This window comes from Sphaeramia orbicularis, chromosome 2 (genome assembly GCF_902148855.1).
Source record: "Sphaeramia orbicularis chromosome 2, fSphaOr1.1, whole genome shotgun sequence".
Lineage (NCBI taxonomy): Eukaryota > Metazoa > Chordata > Actinopteri > Kurtiformes > Apogonidae > Sphaeramia > Sphaeramia orbicularis.
In genome coordinates, this window is record NC_043958.1 from 22457499 (window position 1) to 22470164 (window position 12666).

Sequence of the window (12666 nt, forward strand, 5' to 3'; positions counted from 1 at the left end):
ATGGCACGCTGCGAGAGGCCTCGCTTATGCAGCTCGATGATCCGACCACGTTCAAGAAGAGAAAGCTTCTTAGCTTTAGCCATCAGGAGGGCATGACCGTGTGAATGCCCGACAGAAAATGAGAATTTGAGCAGATTTTGGCTTTTATAGCCTGCGGTCTTAAACTTTTGATCAGCTGATAAACAGCCTATTTCAGTTTACTTGTGTTTTCAATAAATTACTTTTTCAAAGTGCTTTTTGTCTCACTCCCCCTTCTTGCTTTTGTATATTGTAGCTCTACTTAAAACCTCATGAAGATCCAAATGTGCAAAAGGTAAATTCTAGCTATTTGTATTTATATTTATTGAAGTGCATATTGGCAGACATGAGCAAGTGGCAGCACTGCAAGACAGTGACCTTGAGCAAGTAAACACACCCCCATTTTAGTAACCATGGATCAGTGGAACGGGCAACAGCGTGCATTAGCCATAAAAATGTTTTATAAAATGGTGATAGTTTGACAGCTGCGCAGAGGGAGTTCCGACGTTTTTACAACTTAGGACGTCATGGTGCTGTTCCATCAAAACACGCGATAAAATGTTGGATAAATAACTTTGAAGAGACTGGATCTGCCCTAAAGAAGAAACCAACAGGACGACCAAGAAGTGCTCGTACTCCGCAGAACATTGATGTTGTACGCGAGTCTGTCTTAAGGAGCCCACGGTGTTCAATTCGTAAGCTAGCAGCTGCGGTTGAAATGTCCTTGAAATGTTTCTTAAATGGCATGTTTTAAGGTTTCAATTACTATGAATAAAATATTTTTCTTCCATTACTCTTGGTTTTATTGGATTGTTAAAAAGTTACCGTTTTTTTGTGTCACTGTTTTTTTTGTGTTTTTGTGTTTCTTTTTAGTGTATATTACTATTTTTTGCTTCCTTGAATTTTCTTTTCTATATTATGTTGTGCAAAGAAGTCAATTAGTAGCAATCAGGAAGCTTGTATCATTTCCATATTTGAAATAAATCAATTAAAAAAAAAAAAAAGTCAGTTCCAAAGACCGCAAATATTTTTACAACTTTTGTCAGTTGTTGACTTGACTCAAAAATAAGGTTTGAATTACAGTTTACACCCTGTATTCTTAAATTTCTCTGACAAAAGTGTCATGTCCGTCTTATCTGCGATTGGTTTATTCAGTGCCTGTTAGTCCCGCCTTCATATTTGGACTCAAGCCTCGCGATTCCAGACGGATTCTCATTGAGAAAGACGGCTACATTTTTAGAACATTACAACAACATAAGTGCTGATCCAGACACCTGTCCACATCCACATTATCACTTTGAACATCATTCCTTACATTAGTACCCATTACTTAACGGTACCTAACAAAGTGAGGTGGACCTTATGGACTCTGTAGACCACATTGGACCTGAGATTGTTCCCTCACTGTAAATGTTGCTGCCACTGTCTTGTAATATGCATGGAAATGACAAAAAATAATCACTTGCCTGATCAAACGAACTACAAAAACATTTGAGACCGCAGTTATCCGTAAGAGTGTGGAAGGAAGTAAAAAGTGAGAATAATCTCGGCTTATTGTGTCTCGTTTCATAAGGAGAAGGTGAAACACTCCACTCATGGTATATGTACTTTAAATAACTTGAACGTTTTAAAAAGATTTCTCTGCAACATTTATTTAATAAGGTCATTATAAGAACAAGTAATGTGATTTTTTTTTTTTTTTTATAGAATGAAAATTGTTCCTCTGGGTGAAAAGTAATTCTTCCCCAGATCCACTTTTAGTAGAATTTGTTCGAGTAGTTTCAAGGTAAGTTAGACAGGAGGAATATCTTCAGGGGCATTTCAAGTTTTTAATCCAAGGCAAGCTCTCAATTTACTGAAGACTGAATGAATACCATGAAAACTCAAATTAATTTCATACAAAAAAAAATAAAAATAATAATATAATAATAAATACAGGATGTAAGGTGGGAAAATGAAATGTTTACGCACGAGTAGGAGAAGAGTTTGTTTAATTCCAGAGCTGTGAAGTTTTATCAATGGCAGAATCAATCCCAGAGAGGGAAGGTGTCAGAAATAGGAGTCCCCTGCTCTTTTTTTTTTTTTTTCTCCTTCATCAACATATTGCAGAATGTGCGGCCTTGCTGTGGGGAAGGTAGTGGAGGGGACAGAGAGGCTTGCAGCGGGGGCGGAAAGAAGTGAAAGATCTTCAAAGCATCTGCTTTACAAGTCTGATGTATTCTCACCAGTTGTGTTAAAATCCTTTGTGTCTCATTAGGCTGCGATTTTGGGACGGTGCCTTTGTGCAGTGGACGAATTCTGTTTGAAATGCAATGGGGGAGCGGGTTCCATTGCCGTCCATATAAACCCAAGGGCTCGGGCTTTGTTAATAATAAGAAGAGGGCCACTAGTCTTAACTGATAATTGGTTGATTTTTTAAAAAAAATATTTTTCCTGCAAGAGAAGCAAATATTTAGAGTGATATTGATTCGATGTGAGCGTCTAAAAATCAAAAGGTTAACGGGCTGTCGGAAACGATATAAAAACTGGAACGAATGTAAAAAGAAATAACAATAATCACCAACATTTCGCTCAGATTGACATACAGTATGAACAATAACGATATAAAGTTGGGAATAACTTGCCTTCTGGTTGACATATTCTGTCTGAGGCAATTATAGAAATGGAACAGTGTGCATTTAATAAAAGATTATGTTTACTTACAGTCAATAATTGGATGCAGGGCACCCCTTCCCGTGTTGTCTCGACTCCTTATGATGTTCCAGAGTGCATGCATTAATATACAATACGCAGAGATGGGATTGTTTTCCAAGCTATTTTGGAACCGACAAGGGTTTGCTCCGGCGGATTTAATATATCGTTTTTCATGACGATTAACCAGCGTATAAAATCGATGTCTTTGGGCGTTTGGTCAGCCCGGTGATCCAGGGTTACTCTTCTTGTTACTCTTAGAATTAGGCGCGCTTAGCCTTACAGGTGGATGATTGATTTTATGCAAATGACGTTTTTTTGTCCAGTAAACCCAAACACAGTTTAGAGGGAGGATGCGCTGTGTTAAAATAGAAGCGATAAAGGGTGCTCCAATTAGTTTGTGAAGCCCGCTGCCCTTTACATCTCCTCACTGTTCCTTCTGCTCTTGTCTTCTCTAATTGCAGTAGGGGTGGTTGTTCATTTATTCACATTCAATAATAAGGGTTATAATTGAACTCCAAAGACTCGCTGAGGTTCACTCTCTAATAGGAAGTCTCCTCTTGGTCTTTGTCTCCATGAATGGTGAGTATTTATTTGTGTTCGCTAGGAAGCGGATGCATAGATGCCTAACTGATGATGATGATGATGATGATGAGAATATTTGTTTACAAGAGAAGAGAAATGTCATTAGCATGTGCTTTTAAATTACAGCAGGTGTATCTGTCGGTTGAGTGAATCAGTAGAAGCAGTACAAGTAAATAGTAATTTTAAAAACAATTACGGTTAGTTTTAACGCTTTAAAAACCTGACGCGTCACCGCTGACGCGCCCTGTGCATATGCAGTTTGGATGGCTGTAACTCTGTCACTGTTTGTGCAATTGGGAAAAAGTTTAATGGTTTCTGAAACCTGAGACGTTGCGCTTTATAAGTTTTTTGGGTCATTACAGTAATTTCACTCATGCCTGTACTAGAAGCTGGAGAAGAAGCTGTTTTAGCAGAATCATAACAGTACAAATACAATACAATAAAATACAATACAATGCAAGTTTTTTAAAAGATTTGTAAAAAAAAAAAAAAAAAAAAAGTACTCTGGAAAAATGCGCAAATGGGCTCACATCATATTTTCTAATCTCTTAGTTTGTCAAAAAAATAAAAATAAAAAAAAAATCCAGGCAGTTTTATTGGGTTGTTACAGTAATTTCACTCATACCTGTACTAGAAGCTGGAGAAGAAGCTGTTTTAGCAGAATTATAACATGCAGGAAATTGGAAATGATCGTTAGATTTTGAAAGATCTGGGGAAAAAAAAGTGCTCTGGAAAAATGGGCAAACGGACTCACTTGCAGCATATTAAAAAAAAAAAAAAAAAAAATCCAGGGAGATCATTTTAGATTTGGGTTTAAAGGGTTATGAGCAAGGAACCAAATATGGTAACTTTATTGACCTAGATTTTCTACATGACAATAAAAAAAAAAAATTGAAAAATTTAGGGTTTAAAGGGTTAAGATTTACCCTCATAATATAATATAGTATAATATAATATATAATATATATAATATAATATAATATAAATTGTACACCCCGTGCAAGGGATCAGATTCCACAGAGCCATCAGACTCTATAACAGCCCCCCCCAACACACACACCACCACCCCCATGTCCCACCACGTGCAGCCAAGATGATGTGAAAATGGAAATAATTTAATTCTAATTCTTTGTTTACATAAATACTTATATAAATACCAAATTTCTTTGTTTTCTCTTTATATCATAATTTTTTCCACTTGTTTTTTTTTTTTTTTTTTTTTTTTGGTGGGTGGATGGGTGGGGGTGGGGTCTACCTGTCCCTGCATTTACTTCTATTTTGCTGCTGCTAATTGTGAAATTTCCCATGGTGGAATAAAAAAGTCTTATCCTATCCTATCCTACCCTATCCCATCCCATCCTATCCTATTCCATCCCATCCTAGCCCATACCACCCTATCCTATCCAATCCTGTCCTACCCTATCCCACCCTATCCCATCCTATCCTATCCCATCCCATCCTATCCCATCCTATCCCATCCTATCCTATCCTACCCAATCCTGTCCTACCCTATCCCATCCTATCCTATCCTATCCTATTTTATCCTACCTTATCCTGTCCTACCCTGTCCCACCCTATCCTATCCCATCCTATCCTGTCCTGCCCTATCCCACCCTATCCTATCCTATCCTATCCTATCCTATCCTATCCTATCCTATCCTATCCTATCCTATCCTATCCTATCCTATCCTATCCTATTTTATCCTACTCTATCCTGTCCTACCCAGTCCCACCCTATCCTATCCTATCCTATCCTACCTATCCTATCTATCCTATCCTATCTATCCTATCCTATCCTATCCTACCCTATCCTATCCCATTCCATCCTATCCTATCCTATCCTATTTTATCCTACTCTATCCTGTCCTACCCAGTCCCCCCTATCCTATTCTATCCTATCCTATCCTATCCTATCCTATCCATCCTATCCTATCCTATCCTATCCTATCCTATCCTCCTATTTTATCCTACTCTATCCTGTCCTACCCAGTCCCACCCTATCCTATCCTATCCTATCCTATCCTATCCTATCCTATCCTATCCTATCCTATCCTATCCTATCCTATCCTACCCTATCCTATCCCATTCCATCCTATCCTATCCTATTTTGTCCTACTCTATCCTGTCCTACCCAGTCCCACCCTATCCTATTCTATCCTATCCTATCCTATCCTATCCTATCCTATCCTATCCTATCCTATCCATCCTATCCCATCCCATCCCATCCCATCCCATCTTTCCTCTTCTTTATAGTGCTGATGTACTATTTCTTTTTGTCAAGAATCTGGACAGAACATCATTATACAGATGCTTTTTTGCAGCCAAAAATGATGTACCAGTGAACATCTCCATCATTTATTGAATATATCCCATGAGCCACCATTCTGATAAAAACAAAGAGCAGCCTCAAATCAAAGTTTAAGCTCCAGATTGTGACTGAGTAACCTCTTCTGCCTCTACTGCGGTTGAAGAAACGCAAAAGGCCTCGGCTAGAGCCAGTATTTTGACTGTTTTGGGTTTTTTAGTCAAGGCCGTATCAGTTCTTGGTCCACACTCAAATAATGCACTTTAACACTGGATGCAGCTGCTTCAAAACACAAACAAGAGGAGGTGTTAGAAGATTATAAAGTAACGGAAACACAATGGTTTTACTTGTGTGTGATTACACACTATGTATGTATATTATATTCTATTTTTACAATGGGAACCCCCTTGTAAATCTTCCTATTGGACTTTTAAGAGTGAACTTTTGAATGTTTTTGCAGATTTCCACCAATATGAAATTATAATTTCATTCTGTTCACTTCCTTGATTTTCCACATCACCTTAACTTTGCAAATTGCCATGCTTTTGTTACATACTGCAAATCCGAACAAGCATCTTTGTAACTGTTATGCCTGCAATTATTTAATTCCAACTCAATCACTAGAATAAAATGACATTTCTGCAAACTTTGAAATGTTCCAGGCCCAAAACATATTTCTACATATCTATATATAGATTTATTGTATTATTTTATGCCTTGTCTCTCAGAAATCACATTTATATGCAACTATTTCAATATTTTCATGATGAGGTTTTAACACTAAGCACTGTTGTTTAGTTTGATACCAGGGATTAACACATACAAAATCAGTCAAACCTTATTTGCACATCTATGTTTCATGCTCACACTGGACAAAAAAAGTCAGTTTTTTGCTCAGATTTATTCAAATTCCTTGATTCTACTATTTGGGAAGGCTCACTACTTGCAAATAATGCTTTAAAAATTGAACATGCATGTCATTATTTGATCATTTCAATCCTATGAAGGTTTTAAGTTTGCTCTTTCTGTAAATATCCTTGCTATATTGTGACACGGAGCTTCTTGGATTTCTACCCAAAAATGCTTTTAAAACTTTAATTTATCCTCTCCACCGAGCCTCCATCATCTTCTACCAGGAAATAGGCTGAATAAATCTGCAGAGGAAACAAAAAAAAAAGTTGCATATCTCACCAAATTTCAGAAAAGTCAATTTGCACCAGACTAATATTATCACAGGACTGGTGTGTTTGCTGAAATAGTGTAGGTCATATGCAGTGGAACCTTTTCCCTACAGACATGACAGATTCATATGGGATTAAAGTCACAGACAACCTCTGCAATTACCAGAGGTTTACCAGTACTAGTCTTGTGTGAACAGAGCTAAAGATGACTCTCAGTGTATTTAGTAATATTAAAATAAACCCTTGAGAAACTAATAATTTGTATTGCCTTAATAGTCATTTCTGGTGTCAGAGTCCTTTTTTTTTTTTTTTTTTTTTTTAAATCTCCCTTCACAGGAAAGGTATAAAAGTCAATCAAATGCTATAATGTTAGTATAAACACTAAGGGGCGTGTTGAGCCGCATTATGTAAAAAATTCCCGTTATGTAACAAAAGTTCAAAATGTAATAAATGTAACGACATCTTGTAATAAAGCCGCATTATGTAATAAACTGACATATTTTGTAATAACTACCTCAATGCATTATGTAGTAAATTTTTTCGCATTATGTAGTGAGTTATTACAATTTGAGAAATGTATACAAAATGCACTTGACACATTTTATTTTCTAATTTCTTCTAAATTGCTCTGAAATTATATTCATTTGGATTGTTATACATCATGAACCATGTTATTACATTTTTTTTTTAAATAAAATGTCAAGTGCATTTTGTAATAAATTAAACTTACTACATAATGTGAAAAAATTACTGTATAATGCGTTGACATAGTTTATTACAAAATGCATCAGTTTATTACATAATGCGGCTTTATTACAAGATGATATGACCATCTTAATACATTTTAACTTTTATTACATAATGGGAATTTATTACATAATGCGGCTCAACAGGGCATCTTAAAAGTCCAAAAAAAGAGATATTTTTTAAAAATGGGACTGGCTCTAATTATGTTATTTTTTTCACTTTTCTGCAGTTTTCTCCATTTTTTTAACTTCTATTTATTCAAGTTTTATGACAACTTTACAAACAATAACCACACAATTAAAATTACAATGATGCTACAAGACTGGCTTATTTAATTATGCTTGTGCAACATCACTAGCATGCTGAGGTAGTACACAATGTTTGAACAATGGCTCATATTGTATAGTAAAATAAAACACATACACATAAGTATGTGAATCAAGAAGGTTATTTCTTTACAATCAAAGTGAAAAGGAAGACAAGCGGAGGAAGCAAAACAAGAAGTCCAAATTATACTGCACACTCAAAAGTTCCAGTGGCTTCCTCCATTTCTGCAAGAAAATATGAATCCTTTTATTAATATAGTGTTGTAGTTTTACCTGTATCACAACAAATATGTTCCTTTTGAGTAAAAAAACCTGCCACAAAATTTTTTTGGCCATTTCCGCTATATTTAATGGATGTTATTTTGGTTATACGTGTACTCGTGTACGCAATGGATGTTGTTTGTTCTTTTATTACTACAAGAACAGGAAGAAAAAGCTACAAACATAGTTGACCACCACCAGAGTGTGAATGTAAAGTTCTTTGGGTGCTTTGAAAAAATGCTATAGATCTAATTCATTAAATATGAGGACGATTGCAAATTTCAAGTTGAAATATTTGGAAACAATTAGTGCCAGGCACAACAAACCCCGCCCCTTGCACGTATTGTAGCTTATTTTGGAATCGATCCAGCTCATGTCAACATGTCAAGTGCCTCTGTATATGGTCCAAGTTTGAAGTAAATTTAATCAAAATTGATGTTTTTATAGACATTTGAAATTTTGCCCATTATAAGTAAATAGGATTTAAAAAAAAAAAAGATTTTAAAAATTCACAAAAAATTGGAACTTTGACCTATTTTCCCAAAATGTAACCACTTCTATTCTGGATCACTGGCAATGTACAAACCCAATTTGGTATGAATTCAACCATTAGTTTTGCTGCTACAGACATGTGAAATGTTGCCCATTGTAAGTAAATGGGGGAAAAAAAAAAAAAAAAAAAAATCATAAAAAATTGTAACTTTGACCTTCTTTTCCCAAAATGTAACGACATGTATTCTGGGTCACTGGCAATCTATAAACCCAGTTTGGTATGAATTCAACCAACAGTTTTCCTGCTACAGACACTTGAAATTTCGGCCATTATAAGAAAATGGGGATTTTTTTTCTTAAAAATTTTGAATTTTGACCTAATTTTCCCAAAATATAGTCAGATTATTCCAGGTCACTGGCAATCTATAAACCCAATTTGGTAGGAATTCAGCCAATGATTTTGCTGCTAAAGTGTTAACAAACAAGCAAACAATAAATAAACTGAACCAAAACAATGCCCCTTGCCTCCCCTTCTTTTTTTGGGGTGGGGGGTGGGGGGTGGACACTGTTTCAGTGACACTAATTATGTTGTACAAAATAAATGTCAACTCAATAAAGCTATTTTACTAAAATATTTGTTATTACAGTGTAAAATGCTTTATGGAAACTAACCTTGCTGTGCAGCTTCACTTACACAAATAGTACTGATTTAAATTTTATTTAAAAAAAAAAAAGAAAAAAAAAAAGTTTTTTCATCATTTGGAACAGTTTTGGGGGTTGGCCCATAAAAAAAATCCAAACTTATGTTTTTGTCACCAGTTAAATTTGATTATGTTTCATTCAGACTATGTCTTAGTATTATTTTCATTGTATTGTTTGTTGGGTTTCATCGTTAATTGTCCCCCCCAAAAAAAGTGCAAATGGTGTTTACCAACTTGGTTTATGTTGACATCAGTGTGTCATGGTATTGGTATGTACCTTTGGTTCTCTTGTATACACATTAACCCTTTCATGCACAGTGGTCACTCCAGTGGACAGTTCTTCTCCAGCTGTTCTCTTGTATATTCATGGGTTTTGTTGTTTTAGTTCCATATCAGCCAACACAGTGGACACTTATGCACCATCCCATAATAATACACCGACATTCAGACCATTACTGTAACTGTACTGTTCTAGATAAACCCGATCTGCACTAACATATTTGAGTGGAAATCAATTGTTATCTGTTCAAAAAAAAAAAAAAAGTTTTTTTTTGCATTTTATCTCCATGAAAAGAGTAATAACTAGCATTAGAATTTGTTAAAATGTGAGAAAACATCAGATTTTATTTTATTTCATTGTTTTCGTATCACTGTCTGATATTGGGTTTTAAATGCATGGAGTTTTGTAACTCCATGAAAAAAAAAGAAAAACTTGATCACATTGTTTTTTTCATGCCTATGGAGGAATAAAAACACTCAAGAAAAAATGTTAACTAAGGCTCTCATAATTAATGCATGAAAGGGTTAATAATAAAATAAATAAATAAAAAAAAATCCAAACTTGATTTTTAAGACACCCTAATAAACATCATAACAAATGTTGATGTAAAACTTTTTTTTTTTTTTTTTTTTTTTTTTTTTTTTTACAGGAATATACAATGCTACTATTTTATTCTAGTGACTGAGTTGAAGAATTTCTAAGGTGAGAATTGAGTCATTTGGACAAGTAGTTTCAGAAATCCTCCAGACAGGCAAATCATTCAACATGGACAAATATTTGAACTAATACTTCCTTTATTAAACAAGCAAGGGAGGGGCATTGTGAATTATTGATGAACAAGGAAGGAAGCACAAAATGAAATTTACATGAGGTTATGAATCAATGATCCGTAGAGGTTGAACAGACAGTATTACTCAACCTTCACTCAGCCTGCGCATACATACACATACGTACATGCACGGACTATTAAAACACTCATTCTGCACACACAGAAAACCACTTGAAGCGGACCTGTGGCGGCGAGCAGACATGACGGCAACTGGGAGACGCTGACAACGAGGAATACTAATGATAAACAGGATTCCGGGATGAAATAAATCACGCAGGAAGATGTTGCTCAACCCGTTCAACTTATGCAAAATGCTTACACATCGTTGCTGAGGGCGTTTTGCGGTGAGAGTTTAAACTTACACACCGTGCTCACAGCCATCCCACTGTTCAGGAACATTTTTCTTAGCTGTCACTTTACTGACAGATGTAAATTAGGCAGAACATACTGTAGCAGTGTCTCTAAAAGCTAAACTGTGGAAATGTTGTTTCTAAAATGTTTTTTTTTTTTTTCCCCCTTGGTGACAAAGAGAGAAATTGCAGATGCAAATTGCTGAAAAATGTATTAATACAAGCATCATATCTGAGCTTTCAGAAAAAAAAAAAAAAAAAAAAAAGTCCTGACTGCCTATTGCTTTTTGTTTACTGTATGCGAAGAATATGTGGATTATCGAAACTGAATCTGTTGTGAGTGAGGGCCATAGTTACTAGATCATTTGGCTATTTTCTGAGCTGTGCATAAACTTAGTCTTTTTCCTCAGCTTGATTTATCTCTGATGTGCTAAGTTCATTAGCGGCAATCACTGAGGCTTGTCAGAACTGCACTAAAGTGATTTTTAATGACTCTGGAGATGGATCATCCTGATGTATGTAGGCGTCTCGCAAGGAAAAGAATAATGTGGCTGCACTTGAAAACTCGGGCTTCCGTACTCATCGAACGCTCACTCAGAATAGTCAATACCTTCTCATTAGCAAAGGACTCAGGAACAAAACAAAACAAAACAAAAAAAAAGTTATCAAAGTACAAGTACAGCGCCGCGCACGCCTTCTTGTAAAGCCTATATAAATACAAAGAGATGCACCTAATCATATCGCAATAAAATAATCCACATACCGACAGAAAAGTCTTTGGAGTTTCTTCCGATGCGCTTTATTCAGACATACACATGGTTATTTTGCGGTATTTCTTCTAAAAGTGTACGTATATTTTTAATTTTTTTATTTTTTAATTAGTAATACAGTTAAACAAACAATAAAAAAAAAAAAACAATGATAATAAATAAATAAAATACAAATAATGCAAATAAAGAAAAATAATAAACATCATATTATAATGAAAAAGATGATAAATGTAAAGAGCAATTAAGCAATATAGATTGATAAGGGGGGATGGGAAAAGGGAAGGGGGGGGTGAATGAAAGTGCAAAAGAGGGGGAGAGTGAGAGAGCTAGGCTGCTAATTATAATAATGATAATGATAAACATAACACAATACAACAACAATACAACAATATATAGTAATAATGCTAATAGTCTTGTTTGTTAGTATTACTGTGTTAGGGTCAGCCACCTTAATAGTAAAATGGGTTAAATAATTAGATATTTATATTACTTTATATCAATTTAAATCAGTTTGAGTTTATATTAACTAATTTAAATTCATGTGGCTATGTATGGTGTGTATATTTTTCCTTTTTTTCTCTCTTTTTTTTTTTTTTTAAATTAGAGATACAGTTAAGAAACAATAAAAAACAACAATAATAATAAATAAGCAAAATACAAATCATGCAAATAAAGAAAAATAATAACAAACAGTATTATATTACAATGAAAATGATAAACATAAAGAGCAATTAAGCAATATAGATTGATAAGGGGCGATAGGGAAAAGGGAAGGGGGGAAGGGGGGAAGGGGGGGTGAATGAAAGTCAGAAGGGGGATGAGAGAGCTAGGCTAATGATTATTATAATAATGATAATGATACAACATAATACAATAATATAAAAAAAAAAAAATGCTAATAGCCTTGTTTGTTTGTATTATTGGGTTAGGGTCAGCCACAATAGTTGAAAAAATGAGTTAATAATTAGATATTTATATTAATTTATATCGATTTATATCAATTTGAGTTTATATTAACTAATTTAAATTCGTACGGCTATGTGTGGTGTCTGTATATTTTTCTTTTTTTTTGTTTTTTTTGTTTTTTTTATCAGGAAAGAAAAAACCAAATAAAAAAATACAATTCATGT

General features: G+C 34.8%; 1 long non-coding RNA gene across 1 annotated transcript in view; it reads left to right on the forward strand.

Moving 5' to 3' along the window:
* The first annotated feature begins 1076 nt into the window (after nt 1-1076).
* Nucleotides 1077-12666, forward strand: part of LOC115435950 (uncharacterized) — an 82022-nt gene continuing 70432 nt past the window's right edge. The window contains exons 1-2 of the long non-coding RNA XR_003937758.1: nt 1077-1163; nt 8881-8884. This is a non-coding gene — a long non-coding RNA (uncharacterized LOC115435950). The remainder of the gene's footprint in view (nt 1164-8880; nt 8885-12666) is intronic.